The sequence below is a fragment of the Leucoraja erinacea genome, chromosome 3 (genome assembly GCF_028641065.1).
Source record: "Leucoraja erinacea ecotype New England chromosome 3, Leri_hhj_1, whole genome shotgun sequence".
Classification (NCBI taxonomy): domain Eukaryota; kingdom Metazoa; phylum Chordata; class Chondrichthyes; order Rajiformes; family Rajidae; genus Leucoraja; species Leucoraja erinaceus.
In genome coordinates, this window is record NC_073379.1 from 79,688,080 (window position 1) to 79,708,073 (window position 19,994).

The 19,994-nt window shown below is 43.4% G+C and overlaps 1 protein-coding gene across 3 annotated transcripts in view; it reads right to left on the bottom strand.

The window, feature by feature from the left end:
* Positions 1–19,994, bottom strand: part of LOC129695763 (beta-1,3-galactosyl-O-glycosyl-glycoprotein beta-1,6-N-acetylglucosaminyltransferase-like) — a 52,578-nt gene that overhangs the window by 6,720 nt on the left and 25,864 nt on the right. For all 3 annotated transcript variants that reach the window (XM_055633049.1, XM_055633048.1, XM_055633047.1), the window contains one exon: positions 3,546–3,661. The gene's annotated coding sequence lies outside the window, so the exon portion shown is untranslated. The remainder of the gene's footprint in view (positions 1–3,545; positions 3,662–19,994) is intronic.

Below are 19,994 nucleotides of genomic sequence, written 5' to 3' on the forward strand. Positions count from 1 at the left end.
ATAGTCCATATTCATTTCCTGGAATTTATTTGCTTTCATGACTCAGTAAATCCATATGAGAAGTAATCGTTTACCATCTGGCCCATATCCTGTGTACCACAGATAAACAAGCATGTTGATCATTAGGGGAACTATTCTCTTTCATGTAATCCTTTAACCATATAACCATATAACAATTACAGCACGGAAACAGGCCATCTCGGCCCTACAAGTCCGTGCCGAACACGGACTTTGTTTTTAATATACCTGTAAAATCCCTCAGGGTTTTTCTTTGTCTTGTCCGCCAGAGCTATTTCATGTCTTTTTTCCCCTCCTGATATCCTTCCTGATGGTGCTCCCACGTTTCTTATATTCATCATGCAATATGCCTGATCCCATCTGCCTGTGTATGACATGTTCCTCCTATTTGTTGACTAGAACCTCAATGTCCCCTGTCAACCATAGCCATACTCTTTCCAGCCTTGCCCTGTACTCTAACAAGGAAATGCCTTTCCAGAACTGTGTCTTAGAACTCCGCCAATCATACTTCGCACAAGCCGTTAATCTCACCCACAAAGAGCATCTCTCAGTGAACATCTGTAAGTTACTGTCTTACACTTTCAGAATTTGCCTTGTCTTAATCTAGGACTTTACAATGTGACTAATCCTACCTTTTCCATTATTGAAAAAGGCCTTCTTCTTTTTGCGTATGGCGTGCACAGCCTAAAGTTGTAGGACAACTTATTCTATTTGATCTTATTTGATTGCGCATGCAGGGTTGATTGCATTTGTCGAAACAGGGCAGCGCATGAAGGTTGCAATCTTCCACCCCATTTAAAACGGTGAATTTATTATGGGGAACAAGGAAATGGCAGAGGCGTTGAACAGGTACTTTGGATCCATCTTCACTAAGGAGGACACAAACAATTTTCCTGATATAGTAGTGGCCAGAGGATCTGGGGTGACAGAGGAACTGAAGGAAATCCACATTAGGCAGTAAATGTGTTGGGTAGACTGATGGGACTGAAGGCTGATAAATCGGCAGGGCCTGATGGTCTGCATCCCAGGGGGGTCGGGTACTTTTCGGCGCAGCCGTTCCGGCTCCGCTGTTTCGGCGCCTCCGTTTTGGCGCCGCCCATAGTTCATCTTAATTCATCTAAATTTTGGAAAGCTGTTATATACTTATCACCTAGTTCATCCAATATTAAGATAAATTAACTAATTACTGTTGTCTAAACAACCAATTAAGAAGAACTAGGTGATAAGTATATAACAGCTTGAAATGATTGGCGCCTCCAAACCGAAACGGCGGCGCTGAAACAACGGTGCCGAAATGGCGGCGCCAAATGGTACCATTCCGTCCCAGGGTACTTAAGGAAGTGGCCCTAAAAATCATGGACGCATTGGTGATAATTTTCCAATGTTCTATAGATTCAGGATCAACTCCTGTGGATTGGAGGGTAGTTAATGTTATCCCACTTTTTAAGAAAGGTGGGAGAGAAAACAGGGAATTATAGACCAGTTAGACTGACTAGTGGGGTACCGCAAGGCTCGGTGCTGGGACCGCAGCTATTTACAATATACATCAATGATTTAGATGAAGGGATTCAAAGTAACATTAGCAAATTTGCAGATGACAAAAAGCTGGATGGCAGTGTGAACTGTGAGGAGCATGCTATGAGAATGCAGGGCGACTTGGACAGGTTGGGTGAGTGGACAGGTGCATGGAAGATGCAGTTTAATGTGGATAATTGTGAGGTTATCCACTTTGGTGGCAAAAACAGGAAGGCAGATTATTATCTAAATGGTGTCAAGTTGGGGAAGTACAACGAGATCTGGGGGTCCTTGTTCATCAGTCAATGAAAGTAAGCATGCAGGTACAGCAGGCAGTGAAGAAAGCAAATGACGTGGTAAGTTCATAAAAGCAAAACCTGTTCCAGCACATCACAGCTAAAATTTAAACTGCACATTTATGTTCAATTCAACAACTACTGCAGAATTTCATCCTACAATAAGACTTATCATCTTCCAGAACCATGATCCAGTCTATGCCTCAAGGTTATATGACTTGCTCGTCAGGCTTCTTGCTATATAAAAAATGCAGTTTGGTCTATCAGACCTTTCTCATTCCCTAACTTGTCCCTGCCTGCCCCTTACTCACACTGACATCTATATCAGGCAATATCTGCCCACCTGCCACTCTATGGCATTGATACACTACCCCTGCCAAACCATTGAATAGAGTCATCAAGACATGTCCCCTTTGGCTCCTGGGCATTGCAGTGTTCAAAGATTTAAACCCTCCCAAGTGGCATGAGCAAATCTCCCTGCCAGGATATTGGTGCCCCAGTAGTTTAGATACAAACCATCCCTTTCGTAAAGGTCCACCTTGTCTGGAAGGGAGCCCAATGATCCATTTACCCGAATCCCTCCTCCCTGCACCAGCTCCTGCGTCATGCATTTATTTATTCATGTGTCGGAAGGAACTGCAGATGCTGGATTAAACCAAAGATAGACACAAAAAGCTGGAGTAACTCAGCGGGACAGGCAGCACCTCTGGAGAGAAAGTATGGGTAACATTTTGGGTCGAGACCCTTCTTCATACTCTTTATCTATACTATATATCTGTTCCTTGCCTAGCTAGCTTAAATATTTGAATTAACCAACACTCGTTTACATTATTTATTTGCATATTTGTATCTTTAACCAAATCATAACAATAGAATGCATTTTACAACAGCAACGTTAATCAAAATTTGAATCTGAGTGATGGAAAGAACTATCAGGGCCAGGGGTGGAAAACCCGGGTGGGGGGGGGGGGGGGGGGGGGGGGCAGGGCATACGTCCCCTCCATGTTTTGAGAGGTGGGGGACATCCCCCCAAGTTTTTGTAATCCGGATTTTAAAACCAAGTAAACTCTCCGCTTTCCGCGAGATAGTGGGGGTGGGACTGATGATCGAGGGCGCCGATTGGACGAGAGAGACGTCGGTCAGTAGACAATGGGGGCGGGACATGATTCAGCGCGCTGATTGGAGGAGGGAGGAGTGGGGGGGGGGGGTGGGACTGAGGATAGAGCGCAGTGATTGGAGGAGGGAGGAGTGGGGGGGGGGTGGGACTGAGGATAGAGTGCAGTGATTGGAGGAGGGAGACGTGGCACAGACCTGCGCTTCATCCGCAGCCAGGATCGATCCCGGCCGGCTCTCCAGCGCTGTCCTGTCCCCTTCCCCCCCCCCCCTCCCCCCGTGGGTGGCCAGAGGGGTCGGCAGCAAAGATCCTCCGCTATAGCATCTTTGGTCGGGAATCAGATGGGCCAGCGCAGAGAAACAGCGCTAAACCCAGCTATCTCTGCCTGTCCCGCCAGGTGAGCCTACAGCCTTCCTGGACTTGCGGGAAATATGGCCAGCGCAGAGAAGTAGCGCTGGTATCCCGTCAGTCCAGTCAGGGCTGTAGTTAACCCGATGAGACAGGCACAGTTGAGCTGCATTTAGCGCTGGATTGAGCCTCCGAAGCCTCGCGCGCGCGTGTGTGTATGTGTGCGCGTGCATGCGTGAACAATTACAACTTACATTACTGGGAGTGAGGTTGACTGTGCTTCTCTGTTGACAGATGCTTCCGACTTCTGAATGTTTTCTGATCTTGACGAGTTGCAGGGCTGGCGCAATTTACGTACATCTTTTGGTAGCTGCAAATGCAGAACAGCAACAATAATTTTGCATTTAGGTTACTGACGCAGCTAATTACATCAGAAGCATTTGAATGTATTACTGTGATGCCTCTTCCATCTACAGGGATTTGACAGCTTGTAATTATATGCTCCCTGATCAAAGTCACACAATGGAAAGATTAATTTTCCGTTTGCGCATAATCACATCTCCCATATGTGCAAGTCTCGAGGCAACAGAAGGAACTAGAGAGCTGATGGAAGTGCCATGAATACACATAGGGAATCTGACCACAGATTTATGGACAGTGTAACCAAGAACGTAGAACAGTACAGCCCGTGGACAAGCTCATCGGCCTATATTATCTGCACCAAGACCATTTTTTATCTACCTGCATATAATCCATATCCTCCCATTCCCAGCATATTCATGTGTCTCTCCAAAAGTCTCTTAAATGCCACTATTACATCTCTTAGTATAACTATTGTGATGTTTGCCCGTCTTTTATTGAGATTTAGTCCTGACTGTGGTTTAAAATTCATGCTGGTTTAGGTTATTTAGCGATACAGCGTGGAAGCAGCCACTTTGGCAAACCGACTCGGCGCCGACCAGCGATCACTCCATACACTAATACTATCTTACACACTAGGGACAATTTACAATACTTACTAAAACCAATTAACCTACAAACCTTTATGTCTTTGGAATCAGAGGAAACTGGAACACCCGGGGTAAATCCAATCGGTCACTGGGAGAATGTACAAACTCCGTACACACAGCACCCTGGTCTCTGGTTCTGTAAGGCAGCAACTCTACTGCTGTGCCACCATGCCGCACAAAGTTTACACACTTGGTTACTACTATGGACATATCTTGCAAGAAGTTTGCACAGGGTGTAGCATCAGACCAACTTACGGGTTCAGCCAATCTGTTCCCATCAGTGTAGTTGGGTGTTGTCTAAGCATAGAACAACTATGTATTTTTCCTCACAGAGCCATCCACGAATGACACAGATCTTTTCATTAACAAGCATATCACAAAGCAGTTCTAGTGACCGGTCTCTGACAAAATATTGTCTCTGTTTCTCAACTCATGCATGCAGCCTGTCCTGTTGAGCATATCACCAACTTTCTGCCGCAGTTTTAGATTTCCAGTGAATGCAGATTTTTTTTTCCTTCGGTCTGAAGGAGGGTTCTGACCCAAAACATCACCTATTCCTTTTCTCCAGAGTTGCTGCCTGACCCACTGAGTTACTCCAGCATTTTAGACAATAGACAATAGGTGCAGAAGTAGGCCATTCGGCCTTCGAGCCAGCACCACCATTCAATGTGATCATGGCTGATCATCCCCAATCAGTACCCCGTTCCTGCCTTCTCCCCATATCCCCTGACTCCGCTGTCTTTAAGAGCCCCATCTAGCTCTCTCTTGAAAGTATCCAGAGAACCAACCTCCACCGCCCTCTGAGGCAGAGAATTCGACAGACTCACAACTCTCTGTGTGAAAAAGTGTTTCCTCATCGTTCTAAATGGCTTACTCCTTATTTTTAAACTGTAGCGCCTGGTTCTGAACTCCCCCCACCATCAGGAACATGTTTCCTGCCTCTAACGTGTCCAAACCTGAATAATCTTATATGTTTCAATAAGATATCCTCTCATCCTAAATTCCAGAGTATACAAGCCCAGCCGCTCCATTCTCTCAACATATGACAGGCCCGCCATTCCGGGAATTAATCTTGTAAACGTACGCTGCACTCCCTCAATAGCAAGAATGTCCTTCCTCAAATTAGGGGACCATAACTGCACACAATACTCCAGGTGTGGTCTCACTAGGGCCCTGTACAACTGCAGAAGGACCTCTTTGCTCCTATACTCAACTCGTGTTATGAATGAGGAGTATGTCTCCTTTTATGTCTATCTTCAGTATAAACCAGCATCTGCAATTTCTTCCTACACACTCTAGATCACTGGGAAAACCATAGGTGTTCCGTATGTGTAGGAAGGAACTGCAGATGCTGGTTTAAAGCAAAGATAGACATAAGAGGCTGGAGAAGACAGCAGCAGCGGGTCAGACAGCATCTCTGGAGAAAATAAATAGGTGATGATTTGGGTTGAGACCCTTCTTCAGACCAAAAGAAACGTCACCTAATCCGTTTCTCCAGAGGTGCTGTCTGACCCACGGAGTTACTCCAGTTTTTTGTGTCTACGTAAGGTGTTCCATCGTCTGCCTCCTTTTGCATCTGTAGGTACCATAATGAAACACCATTTCACCATGTTGGTTCAACCAGAGAGGGCTTAGGATGGGCTACTGCACCTCCACCCCTACAGGGTGCCTTAAAGGCCAAACTACTCCCTATGCCAAGGTCTGCAAGTCATGCTCGTCACAACTGCTTGTAGATAGTTATGGCAATAGTTTTTACTGCTCATATGATCATGATTCTTGTGTGCTTCTTATTTTTCATGACTGTGTTGATATAGACAATGTTTCTCCTTTTTGTTTACTGTTTCCTTTCTTCTTGGCTGCCCACTGCTCTCGGGTGTCTGGTGCTGCTGTTCCAGTGAGGTAATACAACTTGTAAGAAAAAGGAACTGCAGATGCTGGTTTATACCAAAGACACAAAATGTTGGAGTAACTCAGGGGGTCAAGCAACATCTCTGTCAGTCTGAAGAAGGGTCCCGACCTGAAACTTCACCTTTCCATTTTCGCCAGAGATGCTGCCTGACTCGCTGAGTTACTGTGGTATTTTGTGTCTCCCTTGGGTCATACAAGGTTGGGTGTGCATTGGTTTTAAGGCACCTGATAACGAATCTCCCTATTCAATCACACAGAGTCTGATCCAAACTGGCATTTAAGGAGGCAGATTGTGTTTGCACTGCATATGCAGCATTATAAATGCTGCATATGCAAATGTAAGACATTCACCCTTCTCTCCCTTTCATTGTCTCTGCTCCTACTACCTCCCCTGGCAGGGTGGTCCAGTCACTTACTGGAACACTGAAGCTAGACACAAGAGCTGGCGTGGCGCAGCGGGTCGGGCAGCATCTCAAGAGAAAGGGAATAGGTGACGTTTCAGTTCGAGAACCTTCTTCAAACTGTCGGTCTGAAGAGGGGACTCGACATGAGGCATCACCTATTCCTTTTTTCCACAGATGCTGCCTGACCCGCTGAGTTGCTCCAGCTTTTTGTCTATCTTCAGTGTAAACCAGCATCTGCAGTTCCTTCTTACACCTACTTGAACACTTTGACGGGGGGGGGGCGAATCTACTCCAATCCAGGCAACATCCTTCTGCACTTCATAACCAGCTCTGATGACCCGAACTGTGCACAATACTCCATGTGGCCGAACCCGCAATGTGACTACCGGACATTTATATTCAGTGCCCCGACTGATGAAAATAAGCATGTCATGCTGCCTCCTTTACAGAGATACAGCGCAGAAACAGGCCTGCCACCCAGCGATCCCCGCACACTAACACTGTCCTACATTAACACGCGAGACAATTTAAAATTTTACCAAAGCCAATTAACCTACAAGCCTGCCTTTGGAGTGCGGGAGAAAACCAGAGAAAACCCATGCAAGTCACAAAGAGAAAGTACAAATGCCATATAGACTAGCACATGGTCAGGATCGAGCCTGGGTCTCTGGCGCTGTGAGGCAGCAGTTCTGCCGCCGTGCCGTCCCTAATGACTTGCACCCCAAGATCCCGCTGCATATCATTGCTCTCAAGGATCCTCCCTTTACTGTGTACTTTCATCTTGCATTTGATGTCCCAATATGCATCACCTTGCGCATCCAGATTGAATTCCATCTACCATTTCCCTGCCCAAATTTCCACCTGCTCTATATCCTCGTAGTTTAAGGATAAGGGGGAAATCTTTTAGGACCAAGATGAGGAAAACTTATTTCACACAGAGTGGTGAATCTCTGGAATCTCTGCCGCAGAAGGTAGTTGAGGCCAGTTCATTGGCTATATTTAAGAGGGAGTTAGATGTGGCCCTTGTGGCGAAAGGGATCAGGGGGTATGGAGAGAAGGCAGGAACAGGATACTGAGTTGGATGATCAGCCATGATCATATTGAATGGTGGTGCAGGCTCGAAGGGCCGAATGGCCTACTCCTGCACCTATTTTCTATGTTTCTATGTTTCTAAATCGTTTAGAAATATTTCCTTATCATGTTTAGATATGATATTTATTAATCCTTTTACGTCCAGTATCACAAATTTCCTTTAAAATAGTGATGAGAAAAAGCAGGGATCTCTTTTAACCAGACAAGATCTCCTGTTCCAACAAACAGAAAGAAAATTGAAATTTGTAAAAAAAAGTAACAAATCCCTCTGAACTTCTCATGTCAAAGATGTTTGACACTTTAGCATTACAATACTAAATACACTCTGACTGAGGCAGTCAAACACTTATAGTCAGAGGGTGGTGAATCCGTGGAATTCTTTGCCACAGAAAGATGTGGAGGCCAAGTCAGTGGATATTTTTAAAGGCAGAGATTGATAGATTCTTGATTAGTACGGGTGTCAGGGGTTACAGGGAGAAGGCAGAAGAATGGGGTTAGGAGGGAGAGATAGATCAGCCATGATTGAATGGTGGAGTAGACTTGAAGGGCCGAATGGCCTAATTCTGATCTTATCACTTATGAACTTATGAATGAAATTGCAAATGTTTAACCAATTGTGTGTAGTATTTATTTTACAGTGGACATATTTATAGTACACATATTTATAGTACACATATTAACACCACCTTCAGAAAGTCCCTATGCTATAAGGTTCATTTTATGAATATATGTTATCTGGAGAATGAAACATAGCTGCCAAGGATGCCATGAATGCGTTGCAGGTCAGGATTCAAGTTAGAAGTGAAACCTCACTCATAGAATTAATAGGCTGACATGAATCAAAATTTTAAATGCAAAAATTATGATTTTTCATAGCTATCTGCCACCCAACTTATTTTCTTATTTCTTAATTTGTCAATTATGCTTTAATGTTACTTCAGGTAAGAATAACTCCTTTGAAGAGGGCATGGCCCGAGTGATGTGATCTTCAATGATATTGTGGCTTCTTGAAGCATTATTTCGCTTTTGCTTTTGATAGTGGGGAGAACTGTACCTGGCATGTGCCCTGAGTAACTACTCAGGGTAGGCACTGCCTGGACTGTACCCATGATGGACCAGGCTCAGTCCACCACTCTCTGTATCCTCGTGTCTTCCTGTGCATCAGAATTGCTGCACCAGGCCATGATCAACCAATCAGGAGACTTTCAACCGCACACCTGTAAGCGTTTGTTGGAGTATTCAGTGACATGCCGAACCACTTTAAACTTCTACGGAATTAGAGACGCTGGCGTACTTTTTTTTGTGTAAGCAGATTAAAAACTTTGTGCCAAATCGTATCTCTGGAGAAGTCAGTCAGAAACCCATAAAACACTACACCCATGTGTATTATGGGTTTCTGACTGACTACACAATGCAGTGTCTACCAAACAAATACTGGCATTATAGAGCCTGGGGCAGATACATTGTATGACTTGGCACATTTGTAGATCTGTTTAAAAAAATAAAGTTTCTAGCACTAAAAGTTTAATAGGGAGTGACATTTAAACTGAGGTCCATTCGTTGCACAGTGTAAATAATAGATCACATTTCCAGGTAAACAAGCACAGTTCCTATTTCTATGCAGCCATATCAAATTTATTTTTGAAACCAAATGAAACCTCTTTGAGTTCTATGTATCTTGTGATTCCAAATTAGTAAGCAAATGAAAAAGGATAGATGTCAACAATCTCAGTGCAGGTTCGGTCGCAGCCAATTGCATTCCTTAAATTATTATTTGCATTCGGATCAGCAATGGAAAAAAAGGCAAAGTTGTGAAATAATTGACACTTCATCCTATCATAATCTCAAGACTGCCTCCAAAAATTGAGGCCTCTTTGCATAAAAAGAATAGGATTAAAATGTGCTTCCGTACTGAACCTGTTCTCGCCATCACGATCCAAACCAGTTTTGTACTAAAAAAATATGCAGATTGCAAAACGGAAGTATCATGGATCGAATAAATAAAAATGTCATAATATAACTGAGATCACAATACAATATCACATGAGGTGATATTCCTTGCTCAAAATTAAGCCAGTTTTATTAGCATCACGTGCACTGAGAAAATAGGAGAAATTCAATTTTTCGTGCAGTCCAGTTAAATCACACCGTACAATCAGATGAATACAACAGTGCAAAAAGAGAAAAGAAACAGAGGGCAGAAAAAGTGCAGGTAAAAAAGTGCATGGGTTGCAACAAAGTAGATTGGGTGATCGAGAATACATTCTTAGCTAATGATCAAGTATCAGCGAACAGTGAGGAAGAAGCTGTTCTTCTGCCCTGTGAGAGATGGGAGAGAAGGGAATACCCGGGGTGTGAGTGGTCGTTGATTATGTTGGCTGGCTTTCCTGAGGTAGTTTCAAATGTAGATGGAGCCTGTCCCACTTGGGCAAAATTTGGGGGACATTTAGGCGACAGCTGAAAAAGAGGTTGTCGCGTCGTGGTCGGGTCGTGATGCGGGCGTGATGCGTGGTGAGGTGTGGTGACGCATGCTGTGATGCACGGTAACGCGCGGTGCTTCCTTGTCGCCTCGAGACTTTGGAATATTCAAAATCCTGGGGCGACATTTGGGTGTCTCATCTTGTCGTGCACCCTGTCACACGCTGACGTATGCTGTCCTGTGGGTGACGTCCAGTTAGGGTTAGGGTTGGGGTTAAGGGACCACAGATGGGGTGTAAAATATTCTTCCTTCAATGCATGGATTTTAAACATTAATATATTAAAATTAATACAATAAAATCAATTGTGCAAATGAAAAGATGTCTGAGTCATTCAGTTTCATTTATAAATTTATATATGCAGAAGGTAGTTGAGGCCAGTTCATTGGCTATATTTAAGAGGGAGTTAGATGTGCCCATTGTGGCTAAAGGGATCAGGGGGTATGGAGAGAAGGCAGGTACAGGATACTGAGTTGGATGATCAGCCATGATCATATTGAATGGCCGTGCAGGCTCGAAGGGCCGAATGGCCTACTCCTGCACCTATTTTCTATGTTTCTATGTTTCTATGTTTCTATGTAAATGTATTGGTCCGCTTCCAGATCCGATCACTGTCTCTATAATTTTTCACAGGGATGTATTCAGTGAGTGTAGACTGAACTCTCCTCTGCCCTCTTCCCCCTTCCCGCCCCCATCCCTCCTTCTCCACTCCCCCCCCACCCTTCTCCGCTCCCCCCACCCTTCTCCCCTCCCCTCTTCCCTTCCCCCCTCTTCCTCCCTTCTCCCCGCTCCACTCTTCTCCCCCTTATCCACTACCCCCTCCCCTCACATCCCCTTCCCCCCCTCTCCCTCTCTTCTCCCATTCTCCTCCCCACCCCCACTTTCCCCGACGCCCCCCCAGGTAGACCCAGCCTGCCACCAGCGATCCCCCACACACTATCCCACACACGCTCGGGACAATTTATACAAACCTGTGCGCCTTTGGAGTGCGGGAGTAAACCCAAATCCTAACCCTAACCCTGACCCTAACCCTGACCCTAACCTTAACCCTGACCCTAACATTAACTGTAACCATAACCCTAACTCTAAGTTGATAGGCTTGGTATAAGTATAAATTGTCCCTAGCGTGTGTGGGACAGTGTGCGGGGGGTCACTGGTCGGTGCGGACTCGGTGAGCCAAAGGGCACTGTATCTCCGAACTAAATGTGACACAGGGGTCCCAGGAGTTGGATCTGAACCCCCACTGTTCTGCCTGCTCCTCATGGGAACTAGACTCTTGGGGCCACGAGTTGGCCCAGAGGCAGATCTCTCTTCCAATGGTCTCTCCAAACCCCCAGAGATAGCGGCTTTTCAACTGGGTACATGCAATGTTGTCAGTGCCACCCACCTGCTCTGGCCACTGAGTCTAAATACCCACCACCCATTTTGAAGCAAGGCGATGGTGCGGGGTAGGGGGGGGGGGGGGCTGAGGTGGAGGGTGTTGTTCCCAAAGTCTGCATTTATCCCATAGTCAATGTTACTAAAACAGATGATGCGGCCTTTGTGCGGCACTTTCAGTGAAGAATGGAGCGAGGAGAAGGGAGGAGAGGGGGACACCCCCCATTTGTGGACCCAGCCTGCGACAGCTAGATCCCACTAACCACTCGTGGTCTACAGTTTAGTTCCAATGAGACTAGGCTTAGGGTTAGTGTTTGGGTTTCCTCCCCCACTCCAAAGACACACAGGTTTGTCTAAATTATCGCTAGTGTGCGGGGCATAATGTGCAGGGGATCACTGGTCCACAAATGGGGGGCATTGGGGAAAGGGGGGGGGGGGGGTGGAGAAGAATGTAGGTATGTTACAAAACCTACCTGAATCGTGGTTGAGAATCTGTCCCAGCCCCGTGTGTGTGATTTTGGCGCTGTTTAGAGGGGGCGGGTTTAAAACGCGATTTTTACTAGGCTGTTGCAATCGGAAATGTTCAGCCTAGTAAATCATTAACGAAAAATCGCTGAAAGACCCCGTCGCAAAAGGTATTATTAGTTTTTATGGCCTTGTATAATAGTTATACAGTAGTTTAAAAATCACTCTCTAAACCCGCGACCTCTCGCAGCCCCAGGGTTTTATAAAGCAAACAATTAAAGGTATGTACCTTATTTTTACATTAAAAGGGGCTTCTTAAGAACCCTGTATATAAAGTTTTCTATAGCGAGTAGTTCATTTTGGGCTCTTTATATCCCGCAGTATTTTTCTGGGCATTTGAGGGCACAAATCCAGCGCAATGTGAACGTTCTAAACCAGCGCGTTCACAGGATCCCACTAGAAAGCCGATTTAAAATGGACTTTAATTTACAGCAATTGAACACTAAATTCCTTCCATTTGGCCTATAAATTAATGTAAATAAGATTTTAAAATCATGTTTTATTGTGAATTATTTATGAATATTATTTGGACACTTGGGCTATTTAAAAACGTTAATCATTTATTAAGAAATGGATAGATGTTTAGATCTAGTAATTGAAGTTTGAAATTTGCTACACTTGGGTAACTAACTAATTATATGCTTTAATTTCAGGTCATCCAAGTTAGATTATTTTATGTTTGTTTCAGAATGGTTCAATCTACGATAACTGAAAATTTCATTCAGTCTTAATTTTTAAGAAGGTTATGGCCTTTTGACAGACACGATCACAGCTTTTTTGTCTTGTCCATAGAAAATCAATAGGGAACAAGATGCTAATTTCCGAGTATGAAAATGGCCATAACTTTTTAAATACTTGAGATATGAAAGTGAATTAAGTGTCAAATTAAACTTCTTTTTATGCTTTATCTGATGGGATGAATTACAGACTTGATTTTTTAAATCTCAAAATTTTGTAACATTACTAGAGAATGGTAGAACGGAGGGAGAAGGAAAGAAGGGGATGTGAGGGGAAGGGGATAGTGGTAAGGGGTAGATGAGTGGAGAGGGGAGAAGGCAGGAAGAAGGGGGAAGGGAAACATAGAAACATAGAAACATAGAAATTAGGTGCAGGAGTAGGCCATTCGGCCCTTCGAGCCTGCACCGCCATTCAATATGATCATGGCTGATCATCCAACTCAGTATCCCGTACCTGCCTTCTCTCCATACCCCCTGATCCCCTTAGCCACAAGGGCCACATATAACTCCCTCTTAAATATAGCCAATGAACTGGCCTCAACTACCCTCTGTGGCAGAGAGTTCCAGAGAGTTCCAGAGATTCACCACTCTGTGTGAAAAAAGTTATTCTCATCTCGGTTTTAAAGGATTTCCCCCTTATCCTTAAGCTGTGACCCCTTGTCCTGGACTTCCCAACATCGGGAACAATCTTCCTGCATCTAGCCTGTCCAACCCCTTAAGAATTTTGTAAGTTTCTATAAGATCCCCTCTCAATCTTCTAAATTCTAGAGAGTATAAACCAAGTCTATCCAGTCTTTCTTCATAAGACAGTCCTGACATCCCAGGAATCAGTCTGGTGAACCTTCTCTGCACTCCCTCTATGGCAATAATGTCCTTCCTCAGATTTGGAGACCAAAACTGTACGCAATACTCCAGGTGTGGTCTCACCAAGACCCTGTACAACTGCAGTAGAACCTCCCTGCTCCTATACTCAACTCCTTTTGCAATGAAAGCTAACATACCATTCGCTTTCTTTACTGCCCTTCGGCCCACTGAGTCCACATTGACCATCGACCACCCTGCAAACTAGCACTATCCTACACACACTAGTGACGATTTACAATTTTTACCGCAGCTAATTAACCTACAAACATTTTTGTAGTGTGGGAGGAAATTGGAGCATTTGGAGAAAACACACGTGGTCACTGGGAGAACGTACAACTCCGTTTAACCGGCACCTGTATTTAGGGTCGAACCCGTGTCTCTGGTGCTATAAGGCAGCAACGCTACCATGCTCAGACTGTCATGCATCAATGTGCAGAGGAGATTGTGGGCTGAAGGGCCTGTTCCTGTGCTGAACTGTTCTATATTCCATGTAGTAATTTGATGGGGCAAATGGTCTTCCCCTGCTCCCATCAGGGAGAAGGGAGGGGAGAGGGCAGTGGAGAAGGGTAGGGGGAGTGGAGAAGGAGGGATGGGGGCGAGAGGGGGAAGAGGGGAGAGAGGTTCAGTCAGTGATCGGATCTGGAGACGGTGATCGGATCTGGAAATAAAATGGAACGACAGTTCATTTGCACAATTGATTTTTATTGTATTAATTTTAATTTTTTTTTTTTTTTTTAATTAGAGGTACAGTAAATTACAAGTCTAGTTTTTTGAAAAAAACTTTTTTGGAAGATATATTGGAATTGATTGAAATAAATATAGGATTTGTGGTAAAAAGATCATTTTTATAGCATTTATTTGAACTATTAAAGACATCGGGAGCGTTTTCCAGAATTTGATTAGATTATTTAGTTTCTTAACTAAGGGGCTATAATTGGCGTTAAACATAGCGTGATAGTTTCTAGTGATTTAAATTCCTAAATATTTAAATTTTTCTGTGGCTATTTTAAGGGGAATTTCAAGAGATGTGTGGAGTCTTTCGGTTTTATCGACATAATTTCACTTTTGTTCCAGTTTATTCTGTATCCTGAGAAAGATCCAAAGTCCTCAATTAGATTTAATATGTTTGGTATACTGATTTGGGGTTTTGTGATATACAGTAATACATCGTCTGCATATAAGGATATTTTGTTATTTGTATATTTTATATTATAACCGTAAATGTCCGGGTGTGTTCTAATTTTTTCAGCTAAAGGTTCAATTACCAGAGCGAATAACAGTGGTGTTAATGAACATCCTTGTCTAATGCCCCTTGTTAATTGGAATTTCGTAGATAGTATATTATTAGTTAATATTCTAGCCGTGGGTTTGTTATATAATAATTTTATCCATGCGATGAAGTCCTCTCCCATTTGAAATTTTTGCAATACTTTAATCATATAATCCCATTCTACTTGATCAAACGCTTTTTCTGCGTCCAATGAAATGATAGATAACCCTTGTTCTTGAGGTTTGTGAGAGTGCATTATGTTAAGCAGACGTCTCAGGTTATTAAATGAATGTCTCTTAGGTATAAATCCCGTTTGATCCTCATTTATTAATTTACTAACATATTGACTTAGTCTTCTAGCTAGTGTTTTCGCTAATATTTCTTGATCCGTATTTAACAAAACAATAGCTCTATATGAGCCTGGTTCTTCTATTTCTTTATCTTTTGTAAGTATTAATGTGATCGTTGATTCTGCTAGTGTTTCAGGTAGGATTTGTTCTTTAAAAGCGTATGTATACATTTTCTGTAGACGTGGTGTAACTATGTCGTAAAAACATTTATAAAATTCATTACTGAATCCATCTGGCCCTGGTGTTTTTCCGTTCTTAAGTGTGTTTATTGTGTCTTCTATTTCCTTAGATGTAATTTGTGCTCCCAGTTCCTCTTGTTCCTTCAGTTCTAGTTTTGGAAGGTTACAATTGTCCAAAAAATCTGAAACTTTATTATTGTCTATTAGCGTTTTTGATGTGTATAAATTCTTGTAAAATTGGGCAAATCTTTTATTGATATCATTAGGTAGTGTTAATAATTCCCCTCTATTTGATTTAATCTTTAAAATTGCATGATCTTTTTTCCGATTTTTCAGTTGGCGTACCAAAAGTTTATGGGGTTTATCCCCAAATTCGAAATGTTCTTGTTTTATAATTTGGAATAATCTTATAACCTTCTCTGATAATAATTTATTTAGCTTAAATTTCAGTATTAAAATTTTATTATGTTTATCCATAGTTGGATCTTTAGCATTATCTATATCTAGTTTTCTGATTTGTTCTTCTAATTGTCTTTGTTCATTCTTATTCTTTTGGTTTTGAAAAGCTTGATACGAGATAATGACTCCTCTAATAAATGCTTTGAATGATTCCCATAATAAAGTGGGCGATATATTGGTGTGTCGTTTGTCTCAAAAATTAGGTCCATCTGTTTTTTTAGATATATACTCCCTTGTGGGTCTTTCAAAATTTGCGAGTTAAACCTCCAGAACGATTTGTTCGTAGACATTCCTTCTAATTTTAGAACGAAAGTTAGCGGGGAGTGATCTGAAATCGTATTGGTGTGATATTTAGGGTTCATAGTATAAGGGATTAGTTTTGTATCCACTAGGAAGTAGTCTATACATGAGTATGTTTTGTGTACCATTGAATAAAATGAGTATTCCCTTCCAGTCGAATTCGCGATCCTCCAGACGTCTGCTATATTTGTTTTTTTTATATATGTATTTAAGAGTTCACTAGTTTTAGATTTCATATTAGTTTTTGCATCGATTTATCTAAATACGGATCAATAATAGATCCCTTCGACGGTGGGGGTCAATTCCAGTTTTCTGGAACCAGCATTCTGACTGGTTGCATCGTGGCCTGGTTCGGCAACTTGAACGTCCAGGAGCGGAAAAGACTAGGAAATGTTGTGACCACTGCCCAGTCCATCACCGGATTTGACCTCCCCACCGTCGAAGGGATCTATCATAGTCGCTGCCTCAAAAAGGCAGCCAAAATCATCAGACCCATACCATCCTGGCCACACGCTCATTTCACCATTGCCATAAGGAAGAAGGTACAGGAGCCAGAAAACTGTAACATCCAGGTTCAGGAACAGCTTCTTCCCTACAGCCTCCAGGCTATTAAACACAACAACAAATAAGCTCTGAGCTCTGAACTGCAAAAGACATTATTATTACTGCACTATATTTGTTATTTATTTATAACTTTTTTTCCCTTCCCCCGTTATGTACCATGTTTACATAGTCACATATTCTGTTGTGCTGCAGCAAGCAAGAATTTAATTGTCCCATCCGGGACATATGACAATTAAAACAGTCTTGACTCTTGAGCATTCATTTACAGTGCAATACAATCTCAGGATATAGCCCAAAGTATTTTCCAATGTACAGGTGACAAAGTGGTGGAGATTGAAAAACTAATATACTTCACCCAAAGTATTATTGCATGAGAAAACAATGATAATTGTAGGAAATCTGAAAAAGTAAATAAAATGTTTCTCATGCAAAGTCAATTTTTAAGTGCTACAAATGCATTGTAGTTCACAGACTGTCTACTTGGTCAGAGTCATACAGCACAGAAATAGACAACCTGGAGGAACAGCATCTCAAAAACTGCTTGGGTAGCTTCCATCCTAATGGTACAAACATTAAATTCGCCAATATTAGGAAACCTCTAACAGCCCCTTCCCACTTGATTATGCCCCTCTTTCTTCCCCCTCCCCTCCCTCCCTGTGCTCCACCTGAAGTCGCACCTATTTCCCCCTCCCCCTACTTCCTTCCTCTGGCTTCACACTTGTTTCACACCTGTATTTTCATCTCTAGCCTTTATCTAACCATCCGCTTATCACCCTCCCCCCACTCACCCGTACCATGTGCCGCATGGTAACTCAAATTTCACTGCACCAAATGGTGTATGTGACAATAAATGTCCTTTGTCGGTTGTCCACCCATTACCACGCATTATCTTGCCCCTCCTCTCTTCCAGCCTTCTTCCCCCCCCCCCTTCACCCCCCATAATGTCTGAAGTAGGTTCCCAATTGGAAACGCAAACTATTCATGCTCTCCAGGGATCGTACCTGACCTGCTGAGTTACTCCAGCACTTTGTCTTTTTTTTGTAAATCAGCATGAGCAGTTCCTTGTTTCTACAAGTACTGTGTAGGCTTCAGTATGGCAGATGGTCCTATGAATATTGAAGACAGTTTTATGGGTCCGAATAGGAATCTAGACTACTAACTTCTGATCACCAGTATTTTAATCAATCACAAAGAAAACACAGGTAAAACAATACACAAGGGGTTCCTGTATGTTAGCAATTGCTTCAGTGATTGGGTGAAATAACTAGAATAATGATGGGTGGGGTGCACACACGAACCACTCAGAATAAGGTACTTAATGCGGAGCATAAAAGGGGAAAGAGAGGGGCCAACAAACGGATTCTGGACAAAGAGAGGACCCTAATGTTCACTGCCAGATGGGTGGCATGGTGGCACAGCAGTAGAGTAGCTGCCTTACAGCGCCAGAGACCCGGGTTCAATCCTGACTACGGGTGCTTGTCTGTACAGAGTTTGTATGTTCTCCCCTTGACCTGTGTGGGTTTTCTCCGGGATCTCCGATATCCTCCCACACTCCAAAGACGTACAGGTTTGTAGGTTAATTGACTTTGTACAATTGTAAATTGTCCCTAGTGTGTGTGAGATAGTGTTAGTGTACGGGGATCACTCGTCCGCCCGACCTCGGTGGGCCGCAGATCCTGTTTTCACGTTGTATCTCTAAACTAAACTAAACTGAATTAAACTAAACTGTTAAAAACACTGGTCAATTTACTGGTCTATCATCTCTAAAAGGTCACTTTATGGTGGACTGCTGTAAGTGAGATTAATGGATTTGTTCATATAAATGGTCTGGAAAAGATAAGAAATTGGGTTACATTTTCCAAGCCAGGAAGCAGTGATGGACGCTGCTGACAAATGAGCTGAGGGTCAATCTAGCGCCATGATAATATTACGCCCACTGTAGCCACAACCAAGCTGAACTAAGTATTTCCCTATCATTAGGAAGCTCAGCAAAATTCTGCCATTGATGCCCACCAGAAGCTGTAACCCATAATTGATCAACACCAGATAAATGAGGCCCCCAATCTGGGAGAGCTATGGGGCAATGGTGGGTGTTTACTCCACCAAGAGCTGGCAGAGGCAAATGCTGATTTCCTAAGGTGAGTTGGCAATGCAAATTGTCTCTATGTAGATGCACCTCACAAGGGACTTGGTGGACAATACTCATGTGATTTGCTCTTAACTGGGCCATCTAACCATGTTGGAGTCTCCACGCTCAGCTCGGTGGCTGGCAGATCCCAGCTTTCAGGTGTCTTATTTTAGACTTCTCTTGTGGCTCTCAGCTAAATCTAAACAGCCAGTGCTCGTGATATTGAAGTGTCTAAAGCTGGGCGGCATCAACCTGCTCCCGGGCAAGAAAGATAGAATAATAGAAACATAGAAACATAGAAATTAGGTGCAGGAGTAGGCCATTCGGCCCTTCGAGCCTGCACCGCCATTTAATATGATCATGGCTGATCATCCAACTCAGTATCCCGTACCTGCCTTCTCTCCATACCCTCTGATCCCCTTGGCCACAAGGGCCACATCTAACTCCCTCTTAAATATAGCCAATGAACTGGCCTCAACTACCCTCTGTGGCAGAGAGTTCCAGAGATTCACCACTCTCTGTGTGAGAAAAGTTCTCCTCATCTCGGTTTTAAAGGATTTCCCCCTTATCCTTAAGCTGTGACCCCTTGTCCTGGACTTCCCCAACATCGGGAACAATCTTCCTGCATCTAGCCTGTCCAACCTCTTAAGAATTTTGTAAGTTTCTATAAGATCCCCTCTCAATCTCCTAAATTCTAGAGAGTATAAACCAAGTCTATCCAGTCTTTCTTCATAAGACAGTCCTGACATCCCAGGAATCAGTCTGGTGAACCTTCTCTGCACTCCCTCTATGGCAATAATGTCCTTCCTCAGATTTGGAGACCAAAACTGCACGCAATACTCCAGGTGTGGTCTCACCAAGACCCTATACAACTGCAGTAGAACCTCCCTGCTCCTATACTCAAATCCTCTTGCTATGAAAGCCAACATGCCATTCGCTTTCTTTACTGCCTGCTGCACCTGCATGCCTACCTTCAATGACTGGTGTACCATGACACCCAGGTCTCGCTGCATCTCCCCCTTTCCCAATCGGCCACCATTTAGGTAATAGTCTGCTTTC